Source organism: Paramisgurnus dabryanus, chromosome 22 (genome assembly GCF_030506205.2).
Source record: "Paramisgurnus dabryanus chromosome 22, PD_genome_1.1, whole genome shotgun sequence".
Classification (NCBI taxonomy): Eukaryota; Metazoa; Chordata; class Actinopteri; order Cypriniformes; family Cobitidae; genus Paramisgurnus; species Paramisgurnus dabryanus.
The window spans coordinates 11,837,061-11,863,580 of record NC_133358.1 but is presented as its reverse complement, the minus strand read 5'-3'; the positions used below and the strand labels follow the sequence as shown (position 1 = coordinate 11,863,580).

Genomic DNA, 26,520 nt, shown 5'->3' with positions numbered 1-26,520 from the left:
CCCTAAATCTAAAATAAAATCCTATTTTGTCATAGTGGACAGAATTACATTTATTAAGGTTATTTTAAAACGGCATATATGAACACTCACCCGGCGCTTTGTCAGGCACCGTCGGATCTTTAATACGTGTGAATCTATAGAGCAGGTCATGAAAAGATTCACGGAACTCATGAATCGTTTAAAATTTTATTTAGTTTAGACTTTCGTCTAAAGATTATAGTATTGCCGGCTCCGAAGGTTATGGCTCAGACCATTGCTTAAACTATACACGTATACGGAATATTTCATTAAATAACTTGTGATGTTATAAACAAATGTTTTAATCGTAGCATTGTTCATGATTTGTCTAAATCTAAAATAAACATTTTACTTTTTTGACACCGTAATGGGGGATTGTTTTACCAACATTGAGTTTTAGAAATCTTTAATCGCTTTACAACACGCACCCCTGTGAAAGAATGCAGGTCTTGTGCGAAAGGAGGGAGGAAGGGTGATATCTGACATCAAATGCCTAAACACAAGCTGTCACACGAGCCGTCATTAAACATAACAGCATACGCTTGACATAAAACACACACAGTCAATTGATCTAAAATCTAATATAAAAATTTATTTATGTCAGAGCAGACAATATAAGACTCATTGTATAATATACACATTTTCACACATGTTTTAAGAAGCCTTTGATTAAAAATAAACCCTAAAATGCGGTGAAAACGTCTTAAACAAGCTCTGTGGACAAATCAAACTAGGTATCCAGTATCCGAAATGTTTTAAATCCAATTTGCCACAAAATGTTTAAAATGTCCCCAGACAAATCCAAAAAGTCTCTGATTTTAATCTTTTTTAAAGATACGTCCAAAGCGTTGTGGTCTGTATCCTAACCTGTAAACAGATAAAAACAAAGTTATTAGGACAAATATCTAAATAAAACAATTTTCTTATGCAAGATAAACGTACCGTGGAGATCCGCTATATATTTTGCAATAGTACACACAACGTTCGCTTTGCCTCTGATATCCAAACCTTTAAAACAGATAACACATGTTATTAGAAAATATTAAACCAAACCAGTTTGTTTAAATCTATTGTAACAGGATTAAATAAAAACACACCGGACAACACGAGCCAGTCGGCGTCTCTTTTGTTCCAAGATTTCCGTGTTACGCTGCGGGAGGTTCTAGTCTCGGTCTGACTTTTTTGTTCAGGCCACTCTTCTCCGCGATTTACCAGGAATAGTTAATACCAGTTTAGACAATTTCGCTGCAATACCAGAGATCGAATTTTTAGTTTTTAAATAAATCATACAAAATACTGGCACGAACACAGCGAAACACATACATACCAATAGACTTGAGTATAACAGCTCTGCTCCATCCAAACTGATTCCGGGAGATCTCTTGTCGCTCCCCAATAAAGGTTCGGTCATAAACTTTCAAAGATTACATCACACGACCCCCACACAAACACACCCTGACATAATATCAGCATCAGAAAACTTTGTGTCTGAACAGAAAATAGACTAGTTCGATAGAAAATATCGGCTTTAAGTTTAACCAGTTACAACTAAAATATTTTATTCTTGCGTGACTTTAAAGAAGTCTCTTTACAAAACAAACGTATTATCAAGTTGTATTTATAAGACACACGCAGTCAATTCCCCTAAACCTAAAAAATACTTTATTTTTGTCAGAGCAGACAATATAAGACTCTTTGTATAATATACACATATTCACACATGTTTTAAGAAGCCTTTAATTAAAAATAAAACCCCAAAATGGTGTGAATACGTCTTAAAAACATTTAAAAGTTTATTAACGTCATATGTAAGTTTCTCTGTCACCATCTGTGCACGTATACACATGTCTTAGTCAGAGACTTGGTTAAAGACTCCCCTAAATCTAAAATAAAATCCTATTTTGCCATAGTGGACAGAATTACATTTATTAACATTATTTTAAAATGGCAGATATGAACACTCACCCGGCGCTTTGTCAGGCACCGCCGGATCTTTAATACGCGTGAAACTATAGTGCAGGTTATGAAAAGATTCACGGAATTCCTGAACCGTTTAAAAATTTATTTATTTAGACTATCGTCTAAAGAATGTAGTATTGACGGCTCCGAAGGTAATGGCTCAGGTCATTGCTTAAACTATACCCGTATACAGAATATTTAATTAAATAACTTGTGATGTTACAATCAAAAGTTTTAATCAGAGACATGGTTAAAGATTCCCCTAAATCTAAAATAAATTCCTATTTTGCCATAGTGGACAGAATTACATTTATTAACTTTATTTTAAATGACAGATATGAACAATCACCCGACGCTTTGTCAGACACCGCCGGATCTTTAATACGCGTGAAACTGTAGACCAGGTCATGAAAAGATTCCCGGACTTCGTGAACCGTTTAAAATTTTATTTAGTTCAGACTTTGTGTCTGATCAGAAACTATAGCTCGATAGAAAACATCGGCTTTAAGCGTAGCCTGGTACATCTAATATATATATATATATATGATTAGTGATTGCCTTTAAATAAACTTATGCTGTTGCAAAACTTTAGATTCAACAACACACCCGCGGTGTGAAAGTCAGTATTGAGAAGCGCACGGGGCGAGCAAAGGTGGGAGGATGGTTGAGGGCTGACATCAAATGTCAATAAACAGTAAATGTCGAAACACGAGCCGTCATTAAACATGACACCATACGCTTAACATAAAACACACTCAGGAAAAACAATCACTCTAAATGACCGGCAATAAAACCATTAAATACTTTCTGTCTAAAGTTGACAACTTGTACAGATTTTGATTGATGGTCCCGCCCCCCTGTCAAAGGGTCATAAAAACGACCTGTCAACGGGTGGGGGAGGGGGTCATAAAAGTTTGACGAATGGTGTATCGTTACAACTACTGCCCTCTTAGGCTTAATGCACAATGGCTCTCCACAGATTCTACCACTGAAGCCCACCCTACAATACAATCACTCACCCCACTCGCCTTAAAAGTCCCATTTGTGATGCCCATGAGCTCAGGACACCAACTGGATGCGCTGACATTTACTGTGAGCTAGAGGGCAAGAAAATCAACACACATTCACATTTGGTGTGACTCCTGTGGACGGCTGAATAACTGATTGGATACACAGCAGTCCACACAATGTGATTGGCTGCAAAGCAGTAACAGCAGGACTTTTCTTCACCCATAGCTATATTATACTGGACTTCATGAAAAGCTGTTAGCCGGCTAGCCGCAATGTTGTAGCTAATTATACATTTTTGTTTGTACATTTGCGTGATCAGTGGCAGTACAAATGGGAGTACTAGCATCATTTGTTTTAGACAATTAGTCAAATTATTATAATAAATTATTAATAGAGGGTAGTTTCTACAAGTTAATACAGATTCGACTTGGACATGCAATTTACATTACATCAAAATGGGTCAATAATTGGAAGTCAGTTAATGACTTACTCTCACAATGACATGTGTGAATGTTATTTGAGTTTGCAGGCAAGAATCTGGGTTCTCTCTGGCATAGAGAAAGAGACCATCACCCCAGACTCGACATGAAAGCTTGGCCTGGTTTCAAAGTTTCTACACAGCAAAGCTTGCAAAACACCTGAGAGATAACGCTACAGGGGGATTAGCCACCATTTCATTTTTCCCTCTCTTCCTTCTCTCTCATTTCCTTTTCATGTGGCAGACTTGCAACAGAATGCGACCGTGCCGTTTCTTCTCGGCTGCGGAGGCCCACTTTCCGATACCATTCATCCCTTAGAGTCTGGATTTGTTTATTTAATCCAATATTTATGCAGTGTGTATTAGGGCAAATGCAAAACAGCTTGCCGTTGTATCAAACTGACACGCTGGACCAGATAAACATAAAACGCACAAACGAAGAGAAAGCGGCAAAATGCTGTACCAAAATTTACCTTTTCTGCAAGAAAAAGGTACGATAACCTAACTTCACCTTCACATGGATTATAACCATTGGATAGAAAAACACTTTTAGTTCCCAAAATACTTTTGCTTATTTGTGTGCTTTGTGACTATAAAGAACAGCACAAATCAAATGCAGGAATGGATTACATGAAATGCAACCAAATAAAATATTCGCAGACAGTTGCTTATTTATTTTTTAACCCTGCATACAGGTGGCTCGATTCACAGTTTAATCTCTACGTAGCATTGCTTATTTTGGCTGTGAAATCAGACTAATGACAGTCTTAAGATCTTATCTCCACACTGGAAAACATATGCAGAGTCTAATCGCCTTCTAATGTCCTCTCTCGTCACCAAGCAAAGAAAAATCTGAACTTAATCTTTTAGGCAAACAAAGCAAGCGCTCTGTTCAGCACAAGCTCTGCCCGTTTCTCAGAAGAGCGGAGCCCAGGCTTGGCTCTCCTCCACCGGGGTGTTATCAGGGTGCCTCTGGCTCCCTGGTGTCCAGATGAAGTGTGCAGTACCCATCTGTTTTTCACTGACTGCATGATGAAGCATAACCACACGCATGCATACAGAGTCAGGGGAGGTCTGGTTTAGGGAGGAGAGGGGGTGGTGGTGATGAACCCCTGCTACTGGCGTTATCGGAACACGAGGGAGCAGGCCGTGGCATCACATGTACCATTTGAAGATGGCACATTTGGGCATGGGGCTGGCAGACGTTAGGCGTGACCCAACAGCCTGTCATTTTAGAGTTCGCTCAGCTGCGAGTGACAATGCTCAGTGCTGTGTGGGCAGTTTGGATGCGATTGGTCGGAATGAATCATTTTGTTTTTTTTTAAGCGTCATTGCTTGAGTCAAATTGATTTATTTATGAATTTCGTATAGTCATTCCTTATTTTAGCCTTTAAACGTTACATATTCATAAATAATAAATGTTAATGCAACAATTCTTTATTCTTGTCAATGTTGATTTGTGTTTGTTGCTTGCTCATGAGACTTCATTTGGGTTTTGTATCATTTAAGTGTCAACTTTGTCTCTTCTTTATTATTATAAAACATGCAAATGAGACACTTGTCAAAAATAGTGGGAGTACAAAGCTTTTTTTTTAAATATTTATTATTATATTTAATGTACATAAATCTTTACTTGAAATAAACATTTGGTTCTTTTTTGTATCTTGCAATCTATGTGAGTTTGTGACATTGAGCTCTCTTCTGATACACTTCCGAATTAATTTTTCACTCTTGATTCCCCTTTTTTACATTGATTTTTATTATTGTATATTGTTTATTCTTATAATGTGTCAGGATCCTATTCTTTCTACCTGCCTGTTTTCCCTTTGTTTTCCATGTCCTCTCCCCATGGACTCCCAGCATCCCTCACTCTCCCGCACCTGCTCCTCGTCTCCAATCATTGTCACCTGCCAGCCATTACCCTCATCAGCTCCTCTATTTAAGTTCTTATGTATTTCCCAGTTCTTTGTCCGGTATAGTAAATTGTGTGGTGTGGGTCGGGTCATTGTAAATAAAGTGCATCGCAGTAGCATTCGCAGTAGCATTCGCAGTAGCATTCGCAGTAGCATTCGCAGTAGCATTCGCAGTGGCATTCGCAGTGGCATTCGCAGTGGCATTCGCAGTGACATTTGCATTATTCGCAGTGGCATTCGCAGTGGCATTATCATTGGCAGTCGCATTCGCAGTGGCAATTGCAATCGCATCACATCGCAATCATATATTGTATACTTTTTTATATGTATGTCTACAATCTCAGAAACAAAGGTACAAAAGCTGTCCCTGGGGCTGTACCCTTTTTTTAAAGTAGGGGAGAGCAGGGGCGAAATGTCATTTTTCAGAAAAACTTAATTTTAAAAGATAATGTTATAGACTGCGATATATTGTTACTTATCATGGTTCAAAAAACCTTTCTGAATCTACACGCTGAAAATGGTGAGTAAATAACGCGATAATTGTCAGCTCTGTCAAGGGTTTGTGTGTTAAAGATGCTGTCATAGTTTGGAATGCAAATGTTATCAGGGCTGGCAGAAAATGCTTTGTTACTTTCTTCCCACGTTACTTTTGCTCCCTTACACATTTGTGCCTAAAGGGTGCTTGTTAGTACTTCAAAGGTAAATATTACTTCAAAGATGCATACTGATACCTCAAAGATACATATCTGCACCTAAATGGTAGACATTTTGACCTTTTTAAAGGATACTGCCCGACTTTTGTACCTTTATTTCTGACAGCGTAGTGTTTGTGTCATTGATTGTTTCTTATGGCCTTCTCCCCTGTCTTTTTAGAGGAATGGACAAAATAAGTACAGATGACAAAGATCTTGCATCTGAATTTAATCACATTGTTGTCTAGGAAGAATGTTAAACGTTCAAAAGATCTCATATGTAATTTCCCCAATTTCTTTTTCATGCATTTTCTTCATGCACTGTATCAATACCCTTAAGTTTAGAATTAAATCGAGTGCAAGTACTGCTCTTCAGATGTGGTTAACAATGAAAAGGTCCTTTATTATTAATCCTGTACCACCCTAACCATTTTCAGTTTAAGCCAAAGTGAACTAATGACTGACTGCAAGTAACTCTCACGCACCTGATCAATACAATCTCTCTTTCTCAGACAGGAATGGGCTCTTTGTGTTCAGATACATTCCTGTAGGCAGAGACCCAGCTGCAGTCATATGTCAATCAAAATGTCAGCTCAGAAGGGGAATGGGAAAGGATTTTCTCCCGTTTTCCCTTGATTGCTCCTCTTTTGTCTGGTAAACCTGTTCCACATTATTTACACATTCTTTCTTTAAGGTAAGAGGACATCTATCCATATATCTGTCTTTTTAACCATTCATCACATAGCAACCATCGTTATCAATTCCCTTGTAAAGGGACGTTTAATGGTTAAAGGGACATTTAATGGTAACTATAAGTATAAAAAATATAATTTTATATTAAAGAGAATAGCGGAGTTCACACCACAGCTACAACGTTAAAGATACAATGAACGATATCGTTGGGATCACTTCCTAATCGCTTTTTTCCTTTTCTGAAAAACAATAAATAATTGACGGCCAGTCAAGTGCACGCACATTTCAAATGACAGATGCACGGTGGAGAAGCTCATTGCTGAGGTCTACAACATAAAATTACCTCAGGTTTCCAGCGCTGATGCAGTTGCTTTGAAATTCACTACGTAATGCTTTTATCCTACTACACTGACCAAGCCAAAACGTAAGATATTATATTACACAAACTACTGGATTCACTGTTTAGAGTTACGTGAAACGCAGTGTTGAAGACATCTGCTGGTTACCCGCTGTGTAAATGCAACATGTACAGCATATTTACAGATTCAGTGACGTATACATTTTATTTACAGGTATTAGTAAATGCCATTGAAGGTATTTGATTTGCGTGAGCCCATTAACATAAAGGTATCGCAATCGTTCGGTGGTGTGGGCACTAATATAGTTATCATTATAGTTAACATAGTTGGGTGATTCTCGCAGAATTAGACTTATGAGGTGTCATGAAACATTTTGAAAAAAAAGCAAATGCTATCAAAATAAGAAGCATACAGTTACGAACATCTCTTCATGTACTATTTTGCACATGATTTCAAATGACATCATACAAACCAATTTTGTTGGTTTTTCCACGTTTAAGGGGAATTTTTTCATTACCGCAACATGTCCATGACTGGATTTGGGTTCTTTGACATGGAAATATTTATAATTAAAAAATCTAAAAAATAAAAAGCTTCAGTGCATGTTATACTATAAACATTTACAGTAAAGAAACATGTGGTATTTGGTGATCATTGGTAAATGTAGAGACAATAATAAGGAATATAAATGCGTCCAAGACCAATTTTCTCATCCTCCGCAACAATTTTCAATCATTGTTTATGGAACTAACATTTAAAAAAAATTGTTGGAAGGGACATAATTCACTTTGACACTCAAAATTGCTACCAGGTAAGCAGTTCTTATTTTTTCTCCCCAGGTAAAAGTTACAACTTTGTTTGTCATAGTACCTAGACAACTTTTTAGTTCTCGTCACCAAAACATTAGTTGTAAATGCATAAATTTAATGCAATGTCAAGTTGCGGTAATGATAATTTTTTGATAATGATAATCTAAAAAAATGTTAAAAATTCTATAGAAAATATTTTTAAATCCTCTAAAAGTTCAGACCTTAATCTTATGTGCAAAAAAATTGGCTTCAAGGGCTTTTTAAAAATTCTGATGCTGGACACCTTCTAATTCTGGATTTCGTGAGAATCACCCAGTTATCTTTATAATGTGATTGGCCCTTAACTTTCCAGCAATCACTCTGAATACCTTAGCAACACCCTAGCAACCATTTAGAACACAAGTAACCACCTCAAATTCTTAGCAACCGTCCAGAACGCACAAGTAGCACCCTAGAATCAAATTACTGTAACACCAAAGCAACTACTTCTAACCATTTAGTACAGTATAAGAAACCTATAGATAATAGTTTTTAAATGACACAAAGCTTATATAACCTTCAAGCTTTAAATCTCTTTGTATAACTATTAAACCCTGAAGTAATCTTCTGTATTGTTTGAATGTTCAGGCAAAGCTTTGCTAAACCAACATTCGAAGTTTGTTTTGACTAAATGTTCTTTTCTACTTAATTATTCTTATCTCCCTGTTAATCTCTACCCAGATTTCACGAACTGCTGTTGCAGGGGCCTGAAACACGTTTTCACATGTTCATACAAATGTTTTTAAAAACACGTCAAAGCTCCTTTTTCAGTAAACACACAGCCCTGCAGTTTTCCAGCTTGCCAAGAGAAAAAAAAACCTTCCAGCCCACAAACAAACAGTAGAAACGCATAAACAAACGAACACAGTTCCGGCACGCGGACGGTAGAATAATCCACGGCGAGCTTAATGAGTCGACTGAAGGCATGTATTTATCATCAAAGCATATTGTAATTAGCACGATAGCTGAACTTGTTTAGCGCTGGAACATTACAGTAATCTTTATCTGGTATCTATTGTGCCTGTGTCGTACGCGATACCCTCCTGCTTCATAATCACAGGGTGCAGGCAATTATGAAAAAAAACCTAATGAGAATATTAATTAAAATTTCTCATTAGCTAAACTCGTTGAATTTGGCGAACCGGTTTAATGACATAGAAGAGCCGCTCTCCTCGCCTTCCACACGCGTGTAATTCCAGAAAGCAAAAGGTCTTGGACCTCAAGCAAATGTTCAGAGAAAATGCAGAGAGAGGAGTGTGGCGCGCAGATGGAAGAATGTATAATTGCTAACAGCAAAGATATTTACATTGTTAATTTGTAACCCAGAAATTCAAAGCCATCGTGCCTTGAAAATGATGCCTCTTTTATCCGCTCTCTCCTTTGATGGTGGGATGCGGTTTTGAGGTCTTCTGGGATTGCCGAAGCTCTCTCTGTTTCTTTTTTATTCTGACATGGTAAATAATATGGTATTTTTGTTATTTTCTTGTTGATTTGTTGCTGTAATTAAAGTGAATTTCAATCCGTGCAGTGTTTATTGAGTTAGTGACCCAGATTTCAAACTTCGCAGAAGTTACACAAATGTGTATATAGGCCCATATTTTGTTTATAAGCTCTTTCCATCATATACAGTAGCGTTACCATAACATTGCTTTCTAGTGGGTTGCATCCCCTGGGATGACACAACCCAGCATCAACCACGGATAGGCAAAGATAAACCCGGTAGTTGGGCTTGTCAAAGTTTTCACCATACATGGGTTGAAACAACCCAACATTTTCAAAGTGGAAAAGGTAAAAAAAATTTTTTTGAGAAAACCGTGAACTTAATACATGTATAGTAAAAAAAATCTTATCAAAGATATAGAAAAAGGCATCAGCACAAAAAGGTACAAGAATTTACAAAAGTTCCTAGTACCTAAGTGTAGTACCTAAAAGGTGCATATTGATACCCCAAAGGTACATATTAGTGCCAAAACGGTACATAATAGGACCTTTCTAAAAGTAACTGTCCCAGTGACAACTTTTGTACTTTTTCAGCGTACACTCCAAAAAATGCTGGGTTATGTTCAACTCAGGCCTGTTCCAAAAGGCGCACTGGTGGGCTTTCGGTCTCATAGCCTTAAATTGCGCATGCACGCTTAGTCTACGAGCCCATAGGGCGTCCTATCTGTCATTTTTACACTCCAAAGTGTGCTCATCAGTGCCCCCTTTGCACCCTTGATTCGATCTTTGGCAGAGCCCGCACTGCAGCAGGCTTCATGCATTTTACCAACCCAGAAGTCCTTGCGAAAGAGCAATCAGACCAATCAGACGACAAAAGGGAGGAGTTCACACTGATTGGCAACTTTTCTTCCTATTTCTGGCATGACGCTCAAGTCTGTCCCAAAATATGACTCTGGGGCACCCTTGTGGACTTGTGCCAAGGGTCCCTAAGGTCTGCACTACATGATGTCATCAAAGTTTGGACTTGTGTGGAGAAAGTCCTCAAGTCCGCAATGTGCCATTTGGGACAGGGCCTCATTGTTAGGTCAAAAAGGGACAAACCTAACTGTAATTTACCCTATGCTGGGATGTTTCAACCCAGTATGTTAGGTTGTTTTAACCAATTTTTGGGTCAAATATATTTAAAAAAATTGTTTAATTTAAACCAACTGCTGGGTTTCTCTAGCCTGGGTTTCCCCACGCTGCCTTGCGTACAAATGTATTCACCCTGCAAGTCTAGCATGGAAACTATGGGCCAATTTTGCCCCTCAAATAGGAGACCAATCACAGAAAGGGGAGGGGGCAGCAAGATGATGACGACGTCTATGCGACATACTGAAGCAGTTTTGTTTATCCAACACGGCAGTAGATGCGAAGTAACTTTTTGATGCAGCCTTAGATAGTGTTCAAAGTAGTTTTGAATGCAAGTATATTAAAAAAGCCCAACTTTTGGCGTTAAACAATTTCATATCCAAGAAGGATGTTTGGATATGGCAAGACAGGATAGCCACGGAGTTTAATAGGACCACCCTGATAGGCATCGTTGTAGACGAAGTACAATTAACTTATAAATGGTAAGTGGTATTCATTAATATCAAATTGTCATTATGCCTGTACTGTGGTTGTCACAGTGCTACTAAGTTGTGTTGCTTTTCGATATCAATATACAGCTACGGATATATGGCTCTGGGCATTCGTAAACCACACCTCAAATACGAGAAAATGAGCATAGGGTTCCCAGACCACATCTCATTCTCTATAAGACTGGTCTGGTGTTAGCCAGTCTAGGGTATCAAATATTGAAAATAACCCAACATTTCTAGAGAGTTAACAATTAATAAAAAATCACATTTTATACAAGTTACCAGCAGGTTATTACGCCATCGTCTTTGTCTCTCCTCCCTAATGAAGAAAAGACAGCAAGGCCTCCCCAGTGCTCTCAACAGGGGCGGGTCTAGAGAATTTTTCATGGGGGGGCCGGACTGGGGCACAGACTTAGAGAGGGGTGGCACATTTAAATACATATAAACAGTGAATTAGTGTAACTTGCCCTACATTGAAGGTAATAATACTGTATACTGTATCCTGATACATTTAGTACATTTAAACCTGCTGATGTGTTTTTGTTTTAACCTCCCTCTGGTCTCTGCATGTAATACACATACCTTGGTTTGCAGAAAAGTCAGTGGACTACTGCTGCGTCTTCCTCTCTTCCCTCTCCTCATGCCTTTCTGCTTCTATCTCTCTTTTTTTCTTCAAAATGAAGAAATTCTGAATTTTTTGAGACCTTTTCATTGGTCCTATTGCCTGTATCTGACTGTCTGTCTGTCCCTAAAGAAATAATAATGCATTTTTCTCAGTTACTTTGTCAAGTCATAAACTAATTTATTTCCTAAAGTTGAATGTTGTCCGCATATCATCTTAATAAAGATATTACATTTGGTAGGGATGTTAACCGATCAACGTTAACCGGTCAAAGTTGTCGGTTGTCGGTTAAAAAAAGGGATCTGTAAATTAGGCTATTATAGACAGTGGACTAAACCCTACTACAGTTAGTCATCTCTTTCTTTCCAAGATCTTTTTGTGTGAAGTGAACAAATCCCTCACACTCAGTTTTTCATAACTGGTCTGTTTGTACTTTATAAACCAATAAAAAAACATTTGGCGCGAGGTCACTGCTTTTGGTTTCGCATGTTCACAAGGTTTGCGAAAAGTAAATGCTACAGGCTATTTTTTGATAAATTCCTTTATTCGAATAGTAAATAAAATACAGTAATACAATAATTAAAATTAAAGTCTCTCCTGGTTGTGTTCCAAATTATTAACATTTATGTCTTTTAGGCTAACAGTAAAGTGCAGAGTAAGTTTTGTTTCTGTAAATCCTCAGCCATGATTTTTACCACTTTATTAAGTTTTGCTTTGTAGAAAGCATTTCTTTGAAGTGAATTTCGTTTTGTATAAATTGTATCTTAATTTTAATAAATGTTTAATCAACCAAATGCATGTATTTATTAAATAAAAAGCAAATATAGCAGAGTATATAATTACCGGTCCGTGCATGAAGGCGCCGGCACTGCGAGTTCACTTGCATTGCATTGTTAATTAGAACGCACCTCATCATAAATAAATAAAACTCAGCGTAGGCCTATATGCCTCATACAAGCATTAAATATCTTTGCTGCATTTGTTCTAGAACAAAAACAGTGCGAGACCTGCTTTGGCCGGTGCTTTTACACATTCTGAAGGTGCCCGTTTAATCCATTGGTTTTATCGTGTTGCAGTCTATTAGGCAACATTCCGCATAAGATGGGTTTAGATTTGGAAATACATTACATCAGTGGTAACAGAAAAGGTGATGATGATCATCCTATGTCTTTAATATTACTACCCCAAACTAAAGCGTCTCTTCTGAGCTGTCATTTTATTAAATGAGCCGCGGCAATTTTCAAATGAGCTTCACAAACGCCTTTATTTTCAAGTTCAACGCGATCACCTAGTACCTAAACTATTTCGAAACTAAGCACGGCGCCGTTTGCGGGACTCATGTTTCGCGCTGTAGGGGATTTAAAAAGTATTGTGAGGTCTGTGTGTGTGTGAGCCGGAGGCAGAGCGCAGAGAGATGCGAGTTGCGAAATTGCAGGCGCGGCTCGAAATGGCTGTTTATTTTAAATAGCATAGCATATTTTAAACTAATAGGCCTATCAGTTAGAGGCTCGGTGGCCGGTCAAGAAAATGTTTCGTTTTCGCCATCCCTAACATTTGGTTGTATTAAATGGCATATTGCACAGAGCCCCATGTGAGTTAATGTATAGAAAAAAATAATGTTTATGTTGTTTTCTTTAAATATGCTTCTGAGGCTGTGGTCTGTTGCATGAAGCTATTTGAACAACAAACTCTTAATTTTCAAAATTCAGAGTAAGTTTGGAGTCGACAAATCCAGATAAATCCAAACTGGTTTAGATCAGGATCAGATGTTGGACAATGCTTGGTTTAAACTTTGTGTTTTATCTAGAGTTTGCAAAGCCTGTGCACCTGAAAGTGAAACCTGCTTCATGCAACAGAAAATGTACTTAACAAAAGGAAAACAGTTAATAGCAATGAAAGTTTAGAGGCTGAGGAAATTCTAGACGTTTATTCATAGTCGTATGACATGTTAATGTTTTTGCATGCGCCGAATCAACGCAAAGCTCTCTCCGTGTGTCGACTATTGAGGGCACTTGTCGTCTTAAATAAACCCATGCACACACAGACGGCGCAGCTTAAACAGTCACTCCACATAAAAACGTTACGTTGTTTTTCATTGATCTATTCCATACAATATGATATACAATAGCGCAACTCTCCCTAAAGTTTACACATCAATATTTGAAGGATATAGGGAGGATTACGTCTGATTGGAACGGGACCGGACACATTCAACCTGTCTTTGCATACAGCTACTCACTTAGTGCCTTTTTAGTGTTAAATTGCTTAAAAGCACTTGAAGGTTTACATTTTAAAATACGTGTAAATTATAAACTATCCCTGTTTAATCCGCGATCGAATCGCATGCGGGTTGAAACGTGGGTTCTGATCCGTATGGATAAACTGCGATCTAACACACCACTATTTATTACAAACGCAAAGGCAAACGTGACTTTATATATTCTTTTAATGTACCGTTAGGTTGTCTTCAACTTTAGTAATGAGCATTCTCGACAGTAACAGAGAGGAGCTAGCTCTAACTTACTAATCGCAGGTTTCCACATTTAAGGAAACATATCAAAACTCAGCTCACTCACCTATGACTTTGTTGTCCTTTTTCACTATCTGCATAAAACTCCTTTCTCCGTCCTCTGTGTTTTTCCATGTTTTTCCTTGCTTTTTATTGGTGCCACCACCGTTCGTTACTATAAGTGTGCGCCTACTAATTGACTCCGATAACAACATGTCACGGTAGAGTGGTTCCTCGGGTCTAGACAATTTTTCATAGGCGGAGCCTCCACAAAAATTTATATTTTAATATTTTAAGCTAATAAAAAAAATGTAATATAAATAAATCAAAGCCCTGTAAAATATGAAGTTTTATTTTAAGAAAAGCAAAACCACTAGTACATAATTAATACTGACGAGACTGATGGTGTGGGAGGGGGGGCACTTGGGGTGGCCAATCAAATTGTGGGGGTGGCCCGTGCCCCCCCTGGCCCCCCCCTGGCCCCGCCCCTGGCTCTCAACTGTTTCCTCTCTATCCCGGTGTGATGTTCAATTCTACCAGGTTTATATAGAAATCAACAGCACTACAGTGCTAAATGTGATAGTTTCTCTCCACTAGTGGGATCAAGCAGATTTGGTGTAATCAGCCCATCCTAGTCTGACGTTCTTGTGGAGTTACACTAGAGAACCGGGCCAGCTGTTCTGATTCGCAGTCTTATTTATTAGTGAGACTTGATCAGTATTGAAATTTATTCTGCTGCCACAGCTGCTCTTCCTCTAGTCACTTCAGGAAAGAGTCCCAGAGCGGGAAAGCAGCTTTCCTTTCTCTCCTTTTCCTCCAACTCCTCCTTCTGCTATCCCTCGCCTGTCTCTCTCCTCCTCTTGGCTCTAGTTATCTCCTCCTCTTCATTTTCTCTCCTCCGCCTTCACTTTCTTTCGCTGCTAGGCAAGCTCTCTAGTGCACTGACTAATATGATGTGAAAGGAAACTTTGGATTCTTTCTCTCAAATTACCTGTAGGATATCTCAGTTGTTTCGACATAGAACAAAATGAGTTGCAGCAGATTTTTGTGCGAACTAGCCCTTTAAATGAAGCATAACTGAGGATATCATTAAATGTGATGAGAAAAGCATCTTCTGAGCTATATATTTTCCTCTATATTATATTCCTCATCTTTCTTTCTCTCAAGTACTTTTCCAATCATAAATCTTGTATCCTATTCGCTCGTATTTCTTGCCCTCTGTCGCTTTCTATGCCAAGACCTCCATTTCTGAGTTCACACCTTTCACACTTCCATGTTTCACAGTCCTCGTAGACTTCCGCTCATCATCCCAAACTCCCTCCTCGCTTCTCTTACTTACTATGCTTTTCTCACTCTTTGTTCCTCGTTTTCCTTTTGTCTCTATACTCTCCTCAACCCATATTCCTCTCTAATTCTTCCGCTTGCACATGCGACTGAACCTCATGCTTTTCAAAGAGAACATCAATGAGACTGATGCAATCCTTACTGTTCCTACTCGCGCAGCGTGTCAAAATTCAACCTCTTGGGAACTTAATGAAACAATGAGGATGCCGACACAATCGCTGTTACACAGCAACATCAAAGGCGCCTGTAACAGCGTTTGACATTGAATCTTCTAGATTGTTAAACAAGAGGACCTTCCCCTCCATCATGTATTCAGAAGAATCCTCCTGATTCAAAATAAAGCACGTTTAGATGCAGGCATATGGTGCGCAGGTGTACATCGCAGGAAGCGCGAGATGGATGGCTGCCAAATCGCGAGACTTCGAGAGACTAAATAGCGTCAAAATAAGCTGCAGTCTCATCAACGCTGGCACTGAGGCCGCTAACCATGTTTGGCTTTTCTTTGTCACAACATCCTTTCATCCATTGTAAGTGGCAACAAAAGACCCAATTCTGTTGTCATCTCCATGCAAGAAGAAACCATGAATGAAAACGATCCACTTTTGAGATGGAAAAAACCTTCATACTGTGTTTTGGCTCTTGAGTATGTCTGACAAATAATTACATCAACCCACCATCATGGTGTAACAGACGGTTTTGGTGAGTATAAAAACGTCTGTCTTTCTTTTTCCTTATTATGGTGGAGACAAAGCCTGAAGACTCAGAGCAGCCCCTCAGTGGTCAGGCTGTTTCGGATCCAAATGTTTCTGTGGCTTCAGCTGAGAAAACACTACAAGATGGCCAAAATAAGCAGCAGCTTCCAGCTTTTCAGCACCGCTGGCTGGAATTGACAGTCAGAGACCCTGTCCATGGAAAATGTTGGGAAAAGTGTGATAGAGAAAGAAAGAAAAGATCTTAATGTGCCACTCTCTACCCCCGAGTGTTTCCTCTCTGTCTTACTGCTTTTCTTCAAGATATGCGCACGCACAAAGGGATTAAGTGTCTCGAGGCCTGCCAAGAACATGTCTGGTTCATATTTCAACTCAAAATCTGGCTGTTTGGGGAGTGACTACAGTTATTAAAAGAAAACACTACTACTAACATTTAGATTAGCATGACAATAGTTAAACTGTTTTCAAAATAGTGTCGCTTTTCTAGTAAAAATTAAAATACTTGCTGTGATGTAGCATAACCAAACATGTGAGCTCCTGTGTGAGCTAAAGAAATAACCAAAGCATTTCTCTCACACACATGTAGCTGAAAATTTTAAATTAATTTTGGCTTTGAATGTTTTATTAAAAATAATAGTTAGAAATATATGATTCTAGCATGATCTCATTTGAATTTATATGTATTTTTCAAGTTGGTTAATCTATTTGTATGAAGTGAATCGTATAAAAGTTTTTGCTGGGCATAGATTAATCTAGATTATTCTCATAAAAAATAAAAGTAATGTGTGTAACTATTATGTATATATAAATACACACACATGCATGTATGTATATATTTAAGAAACATTTACATGTGTATATATATTTGTTTATATTTTTATATATTCTATATAAATAAAAACGATATATAAATAAAACATTTCTTAAATATATATATATTTAAGAAATGTTTTATTTATATATCGTGTTTATATATATATATATATATATATATATATATATGTGTGTGTGTGTGTGTGTGTGTGTGTGTGTGTGTGTGTATATATATATATATATATATATATGTTTAAGATAAAACAAATAAAATCCCGTTCCTAACCCCAGTGTCACACGAGTGAAAGAAAATCAGACAAAAAATGTACAAATGTGGTCGTATGAATTAATACAAATTAGTCACCTCATAAAATACCTACAAGTTGCCATGAGATTGCGTCAAATACTTCATAGACTTGCTTGTTGGTATTGCTGTCTTCCTAATTGCTACTAGTCTTTTGAGATGTAGTAAAAAAAAATATTTTCTGCTTGTAAAACATATCATTATATTGTTGCATAGATGTTGCCCAAGTAGCTTCATTGTGGTGTTGCTCACAACTTTTTAAAAGAGTAACTGGACTGCAGTTTAACTACTTAGTAAATTATTAGGACGTACTTTGGCAGGCTACAGTTTCAAACACAGAATGAAGTAATTAGGTGTATTTTTAACTTGTAAATCGTTAAAAACATTGCGTTCAGTTATAAACTCTTTTAAACTCGGGAACATTGTGTGTTCTGTGCTGCCTTAGTTGTGACTTTAAATGCTAAATTGATGTAGGAAAATGCAAACCAATAAAAGAAATAAGACTAATCCCAGTAAAGTCTCGGTAAACATGATAATTGTTATGGTATGTGGTGGAGGATGAAGGACGGACGACGGATGACAATAAACATAGAACTTTTAATAAACAAATACTAGGCAAATACAACACATCAAAAGGGTAACATTATCATGACATACACAAACGTGAACAGCAGGGTATTTATACAATGGAGTGATGAGGGTGAGGACTGTCAGGTGAGGATAATGATGACGAGAGACAGGTGAGGGAGCATGGAGGATAATGGGAAATGAAAACTAAGGCTGCGTCCGAAATCGCATACCTGTATAGTAGGTACTAAATGAGATGAAGTTAAAACAGTAGGTACTGTACAGTACTGTACGAATCTTGGTAGTATGAATGAGATTCGGACATACTACATCCATTATGTTACATCACGTGACATACGTTGTCATCACATCATGTCATTCCAGTGCGAATACAGCCACCGCGGCGTCTTCTTCGTTGGATAACTCCTCTCCCTGGGGAACATCATGTGATAGTGAAGTGTCCATCGTATGCACACTGCAAAATGTAACCGGAAGTAGTATGTCATCCGGGTACTTTTCGCATACTGTTTAATCCTATGTATTCGGACATACTACTCACCTCGCCTACTGCTTTTCGCATACTATATAGTATGGAAGTAGGCAGTTCGGACGCAGCATCAATTAAATGTGGGCAGCTATTTTAATAAACAGACATTTCAACCTCTCCGGTTTCAAAAATAACATTGTGCACACATGTCAGTTTTCATTTTTTTTTTTTAAACATACAAGTGTATATATGCTGTCAAGAGCATGCCAAACCTGTAGGTGGTGGTGTACCTAGAAGCTCAAGCCAACATAAGCCAATCAAAATAAAAAAAGTAACAACAGCAACAAATCACTTCCTGTTCCTCTTTTGAACAAGGCTGCACTTTTGACGTAGGTGCGAGCTCTGGCGCAAACTGTGACATTGGCTGCCTAAACACCCGTTTGTCTCAGTTTACATAAAGCCCGGTATACACAGTGCGATTTTAAATCTTGCCACACTGTGCGATCAAGATCGTAGTTAAGTCCATGTCACACGGTATGATCTCAGTTTCCATCAATGTCAGACTAACTCCACAAGTTTCTCTTTCTGCTGTACAGTCTACCTGGCTCTTTTTGACATTTGTCTGCGTTGATTTGTTGTTGTCGCCGCACTAATTGCGTCATCGGGTTCTGTGCTTCTATTGGTTATTGAGCTGCCGGTTGTCGTATGGAGATGTCACACAGCAGGATTGTGTCTCAAAATTTCTGACACTGCCGAAGGATCATTTTGATCGCAATGGTCATTAATCGGCTGTCTGTGAACATGTCGAACTAGCGATCAAAGACGGCAGATTATAGCCTGGGATTCCAGAAATCTTTTAGGATTTCAAAATTTGTCACAGACAGCCAAATTGTTAGAAAGAATCTGATTCAGAGGCGTATTCTCTGTTTGCATGTAAATGAATGGCGCAAATGAAGGTATATGTCTCCATTTTCTAAAATAACCATGTACCATGTGTAAACGGGGCCAAAGACTGGGGATGAACAGGAGAACCGGTAGGATGACAGACAGGGATAATCTTACATTTTTGCTTATGGTATAATGTTTACATTGAATGATACATTACGCTTTGGATAAAAATACATTGTTCAAATGTTCAAAAACTTTAAACAGATAGCACACAATTATCTACAAAATGAATTCAAAACTTTCAGTAGAGCCTGAAGTGCTTTGGGTTGAATTAATTACAGAATTTTTGTGGAAAAGATAAAGAAGAGGAATAAAACAGTGCTTGCCTTGCAAGAAAAAGACAGCTATTTTGGACTATTATGATTTTCTGCATTGTGCCATTATAGAACATTACTACGGAGCCCCTAAGGGGACATGGAGCAAAAATTAAATAAAGTATAGTTTCGCGTGTGTACGTGAAACTATCACGTTTAGATATTTTTGCTTTCACGTGCGCACGCAACAGTTTCATGTGCACCCACGAAAGTTTCACGTGAGCACGCAAAACTAAACTTTTGATTTTTTTTCTCCAATGTCACCTTAGGGGCTTGGTACATTTCCCTCCCAATAAAAGCATTGCGAAAGCGGTTTAACAGTCATTGGCTCAACACATATATATATATATATATATATATATATTAATACAGGCACACATTATCTACATATTATGATAATGACTGTCTGGGGGTGGGGGTATGTGGCAGTTGTCCCAGAAATAATTTTGTAATGCAAACAAGTCTTATCTGGCATCATGTTCATTATGTAAAATGTCATTTTCTTTTTTATATTTGGTTGATTTGGAAATAAAAGGTGACCCCTCTGAGATTAACATAAAGACTGTCAAACACATCTTTTGTCTCACACAAACCCCCTCACAGACACTCTCGAGTGAATAGCTGTCTGCCTGGCGAAATAAAGCGTATTAATTATTCCAGCACGTGTTTCGAATTATTCACTCAATTGAATTCAGACAATTATCGTAACAATATATATCCGTAAAACAGGTATCATTACAGGTTGTTGGTATATTGCTTCTATTCATTTATTGGCCTTAGCCTGATGTATTTAAACTGTAGTGCCTGATAAACTGCGCTCTCATAAAGCTGCTACAAATCAGAGAGCTGCGCTGAAACAAAACCAGGCCATCAGTCATAATGTCGTGACCAGTTGTGAGGGGATAAGAAAACTTAAACGGGAAAAAATTCCCTCAAGCTTTCATCGTTTGATGTGGTCTTGGCTCGTGACTTTAGTGGAGCTAAATTTAAGGAACATTTTGTTTATTCAATTCATCAAAACTTGTGACATTAGATCCAATACGAGCATAACTGTGAAGAGAAAAAAATGTTAACATGCTAAATGGTCCAACCCTACATCATTTTCCAAGCTATTATTTGACACTGGCTCGGCCAAATTATCATAGCCCTATTATGTTGTTAGCTCTGCCATATCCTCTCATACCCTGCACCCTTTCTACATTTTATAAATGAAGTAGCTCCTTTCATGTTGACCTTGCCAGGATCAATTGATTCTGTCGCTTTGGGCCCAGGTCCACCTGGGGTTGTCTTGTATTATTAGCGGACAAGACCGTACGCTTGTAGCAAGATGAGGGCCGGAAGCAGACAACCATGACACTCTGTCGCGTGAGATAATTCCTCCCAGCTCTCGCAGGCCTTCGGATAGTCAGCTAATGGCCTTTGACAGCTTCTCAGAACATGACGTGCAAATGAATAGGAGTGTTTCCACAGATTCTGGTCATTGTATGAGATCAGAGGATCTGTGCCTCAGTAATGTGGATCGGGAAAAGATCTTTAGGTTAAAGGAAGACAAGAGAAGAGGTGAAAACAAGAAGAATAGACCTTTACAAATACAGTAGGGGAGAGTGGGGTAAGTTTTCACATGGGTAAGTTGTCTGTTTTTAACTCCAACACTAGAAAAAAAATGATGACTTTTTCTATAGTCAACTTCAACATGTTCACATGTGGACAAGATCTCTCTAATCTGACGTTAGCACAATTATTTTCTTATTTCTTATTTTCTGGTTTTAAAAGTAAAACTTTACTTTTTACTTTTAAAAACTAAACTTTTACTTTTCTAAAACTTTGTTAGCTACACTGGAAAAAATATTTATTAATTTATTTATTTTTTAAGGTAAGTGGTTGCAATCAATTTATTTAAGCTACATTTAAACAAAAAAATTAGGAAGGCAAAACAAAACTTTTGTTTAAGTGTAGCTTAAATAAATTGATTGCAAACACCTTAAAAAAATGAGTAAGTGGAATGAATAATTTTTTTCAGTGTATGAATGTTAAACTTTATTATTGTGCACAAAATAGAGGAGACAATATCTATGTCTATGTCTTTTGATACTTTAGCTGACATGCTATGTTGAGCTAACCCTGAGATTTAGCCAACATTAGCACACATGTCAGTTTGGGGCAAGTTGTCACACATAACAACTTGCCCCAAAGTCATTGAGACAACTTGCCCCAAACTGACATGTGTGCTAATGTTGGCTAAATCTCAGGGTTAGCTCACCATAGCAAGTTGTTATGTGTGACAACTTGCCCCAGTACAAATAAACACATAGAACATGCTCAAAATCACATTGTAATATTGTTATTTGTTTGTAATTGTAATAAGGTTTTTGAAGAAAGAAAGGAAGGCAGGAAGGAATAAAGGAAGGAAGATGGTTTCGAAATGATCAACAAAAGAGTTTTCCAAATTCTCTAAGCATGATTGTTAATATTTCCAGTTCTGGTTTGAATTTAAAAATTAAAATCAATAAGTAGTTGTGTTCTTCTTTTTAGATAATCTAGTGCGGTAACTTACACGCCGATAGGGGGCTTAGGGGGTTCACATGTGAACATTCTCTATTCATTAGTCTACAACTCCATAAAGAGATAACATATGAAAATGTTATGAATACAACACATGTGCCCAAAACTTCCTTCTTTCATTTGGTATGAGATTTATACCATTGTGATGTATGGTGCTCAGTAAATGTTAAACAGTGTGAAAAGTGTGACAACTTGCCCCACTCTACCCAACGTACTGCAGCAAAAAAACTGTATTAAATTAATACCATTTTTATATACTGTGGCATTTATGTCCAAAAAACATGATAATATAGCATCTCAAACAGAAAGGACCTTATTATACGGAAATCATATTTATATCTACATGATATTAAGACACAGTATTGCTTTTATGGGCCCAAGAGACCATTAAATACTCAAAACAGTGGTACATTTCTGTGAATAGATTTGAATGATTTCACAGAATGATACCATTGTCCTGCAGCGCTGAAGAAAGGTCACTTTTCTGATGAAATATTTCAGTTTGTATTAAATGTCTTTCAACAGCATGAAAAGTGTAAAGCTTTTGCTCACACCCTCCTTGCTGTCTGCACATGCACAGCTGTTCAGAACTTCGTTGTATAAACATGATCCAGATGCAGAAATAATCAATCAACTAAACTAAAAAACTAAAGCCATTATGTGTGCTATTAAATAATACTGGTGTAAATAACATCTTTGTTTCCAATTTTGATTTTGATAAGTTTTCTGAAGTTTGAATATGTTTTCAGTCATTAAATCAAAAAGCAATCAAAAAGTGCTGTTAACTCGTCACTGTATTGCAACTTTGACACCACTTTGACTTAACTTTTAACAGTAATTCGTTTTCCATTTTATGAAAGTGACAGATGATAAGTGTTTAGATGAAAAAACACCTGTTAGTGAGCCGCAACATAGCTGAAAGCTTGCAAAGCAACACTGATAGAGTTCCAAACTCACATCAATTACAGACAAAAGTGAGTATTTAAACATTTAGACACTTAAAGGCGGGGTGCATGATTTTAGAAAAACACTTTGGAAAAGGGAGTGGGCAGAGTAACAAAACACAATTGTAGCCAATCAGCAGTAAGGGGCGTGTCTACTAACCGACATCGCTGGCTCGATTGCGAATGTGTGGTGCGGGTCTATCAAAAAAAGTCCAGATTCTATTAGGTTCCCTTTCGAGGGAACTCGCGCTGCGTCGCCATAGAGACGCTATGGGAACGCCTTCAGGTGTGAGTGCGTCTGAATGTGTATGTCAAATCCAACCAATGGTGGGGCGTGACGTCACCGGCGGGGTGACGCAGGAGCCGGAAAGCATAAAGGCAACGTACAACCACGCCCCCACTATCTCTATTGCCTCAGACGGCTATCTGTGTGTGTGTGTCAAAGAGTGTCTGAATAGCTTAAAAACTGTGTGACTGAATAGCTTAAAAATTGTGTGATTGAAAAATGAAAGCTACAGCAAAGTCAGACTTTAGGCGATGCGTTCCTCCCTGCTCTCGATTTATTACGGGAGAGGATTCGCATGATATGTGTGTTAAGTGTTTAGGAGCGGAGCACGCTTTCGCAGCTCTCGAGGGAGCTGCGTGCCCCGACTGTGAGAACCTATCACTAAAAGTGCTTCGCTCTCGCTGTTCGCTTTTTGAGAAAGGCGGGCAGCTTCGCGCTCCTCAGGGCTCTGGTCCCGCCGCTGTCGAGGCAGCCCGGGTCCTACACTCTTGGGGTTCGCAAATGGATCTGCTCGAGGAGGCGGAGACGGGCTCAGCCCTATCTTTTCCTCCGTCGGGCGTTCCCGCTGCTCTCTCTCCGGGTGCGGAAGCCCGTTATGCGGTTACTTCCCCCCGGGTAGAGGGTGTTATGATGCTATCTTCCTCTGACGATGTAGATGTAGATGTAGATGTTACGAGTGTTGAATCTGGGACTGCGGGGGCAGAGGACGCCCAGCTATCCTCTCCCCCAGCGTATGATGATTTAGTTGGTGTAATAACACGAGCGGTGGCTAAGTTGAGTTTAGATTGGCCCGAAGATAAGCAGGAGGACGCTCCACAGAGTAAACTGTCAGAGCGCTTTCTGCGGGCTAAACATCAGCCGTCGCGTCGTAGTTTGCCCTTTTTTCCGGATTTACACACTGAAGTTGCAAAATCATGGTCTCGCCCCTTCTCTGCACGAGTTCACACACCCCAGTCTAATATATACTCTAACATAAGCGGGCATTATGATAAAGGATATGCAGGTATGCCGAAGGTTGAACAGTCGCTTGCGAGCTATCTTTCGCCTTCGGCAGCCTCGTCATTAAAATCTCCAGCTTTACCCACGCACCCATGTCGTTTAACTTCATCGCTGGTAGGGAAAGCTTATATGGCTGCAGGGCAGGCGGCTGCATCTATGCATACCATGGCTGTTCTGCAGGCTTATCAAGCTGAATTATTGAAAGACATTGATGAGGGGGCAGCGGGCGGTTCTGATGAGTTACATGAGTTACGAAGGGCATCAGATATTTCTCTCAGAGTGATAAGAGAGACAGCTAGAGCTATTGGGAGATCTATGTCACTGATGGTGACAACTGAGAGACATTTGTGGCTTAATCTGTCGGACATTAAATCTGCGGATAAGTCAGTTTTATTAGATTCTCCTTTGTCTTCCTCTGGGCTGTTTGGCGACGCTGTGAATAGCGTTGTCGAGAGACACCAGGAAGCGCGAAGGCAGGCGGCAGCCTTTAGAACCTTTCTTCCTCGGAGAGTTTATGCTTCCTCATCACGGCCGAACCCGCAAACTCCTCAGCATAGACAAGTGCAGAAAGAGAGCGTTAGCACTCGTGGCCCCCCTCGTAGAGACTGGGGGTCAGGTTGGCGCGCTCAAAAACCCCAAAAGAAACCCGATCTGAGGACGGTAATTCAAGCAAAAAAGAGCTCTAAAAAGCAGCCCTGACCAGAGTGCTACAGAGCAGTTAAAGGGGGCATGCCCTTCTGGGGAGTGCGGGATTTTTCCCCAGTTTACGGGTTTCCACACTCCTCAGTGCCCTCTGATGTTAACTGTGAACACTCCGCCTCTCGTAGTACGGAGCACAGTGAGTCCAGCCGAGTTAAAGGGGGCATGCACTCCCGGGGAGTGCGGGATTTTTCCGCAGTTTACGGGTTTCCACACTCCTCAGTGCCCTCTGATGTTAACTGTGAACACTCCGCCTCTCGTAGTACGGAGCACAGTGAGTCCAGCCGAGTTAGGGACCAGCCTCGAGAGGTTGGTTCCATTGAATACATTTATGACAGCCTGGGAAAACATTCCAAATATATCTCAATGGGTGTTACGCATAATAAGGTTCGGCTACAAGATTCAGTTCACTCAGTCTCCCCCCAGATTCGAAGGGGTGCTGAGTACAACTATAGGGTCAGAACAGTCCCTAATATTAGAGCAGGAAGTGGAATCCCTTCTGCTAAAAGGCGCCATAGAGACAGTTACGCCAGCACACAGGGATACAGGCTTTTACAGCAGGTACTTCATAGTGCCAAAGAAAGACGGCGGGCTGCGTCCAATTTTAGACCTGCGCCGCCTAAACAGAGCCATCAGAAAACTAAAATTCAAAATGCTGACGGTCCCTCACATTGTGTCACAAATCAGGTCCGAGGACTGGTTTGTGACAATAGATTTAAAGGACGCCTATTTTCACATTTCGATTCTTCCTGCACACAGAAAGTACCTCAGGTTTGCCCTTGGGGGCGTGGCATACCAGTATCGTGTCCTTCCTTTTGGCCTATCTCTATCCCCCCGCACATTTACAAAATGAGTAGATGCTGCCCTGGCGCCACTGCGCCTCCAGGGCATTCGCATACTAAATTATATAGACGATTGGCTAATATTAGCCCAGTCAGCACAGATGGCAGCACAGCATCGAGATGTTGTGCTTGCACATCTGAGACACCTAGGGTTGAGACTGAACGCCAAAAAGAGTACGTTAGTCCCAACACAGGTGATCACGTTTTTGGGGATAATATGGAATTCGACAGCGATGCAGGCACGGATGTCACCTGCTCGTGTCACCTCCATTTTCACAGAAGTGAGCAAAATGAGGCTAGGTCAATTTCACACCAGCATATATTTCCAGAGACTGCTGGGGCTCATGGCAGCCGCAGCCAATATAATTCCGCTCGGTCTTTTGTACATGAGACCCCTGCAGTGGTGGCTCAAAAGCAAGGGTTTTTCCCCGAGGGGCAATCCTTTTCGCATGTTCAGGGTTACGCGCTCATGTCTACGTGCCCTACGAATATGGAAAGATGTCGGGTTTCTGTCACAAGGCCCGAATCTAGGTGTAG

At 39.3% G+C, this 26,520-nt stretch overlaps 1 long non-coding RNA gene across 2 annotated transcripts; it reads right to left on the bottom strand.

Moving 5' to 3' along the window:
- Window positions 1-402: 402 nt before the first annotated feature.
- LOC135753583 (uncharacterized) lies at window positions 403-2,638 on the bottom strand. Of its 2 annotated transcripts, XR_012335727.1 has the most exons (4): window positions 1,346-2,638; window positions 1,116-1,263; window positions 961-1,026; window positions 405-885 (listed from the first exon to the last, which is right to left on the bottom strand). It is a non-coding gene; the product is annotated as an uncharacterized lncRNA (long non-coding RNA). The 2 variants fall into 2 exon arrangements; XR_010533748.2 differs by having other exon boundaries at window positions 403-885; window positions 1,116-2,638.
- Window positions 2,639-26,520: the final 23,882 nt, after the last annotated feature.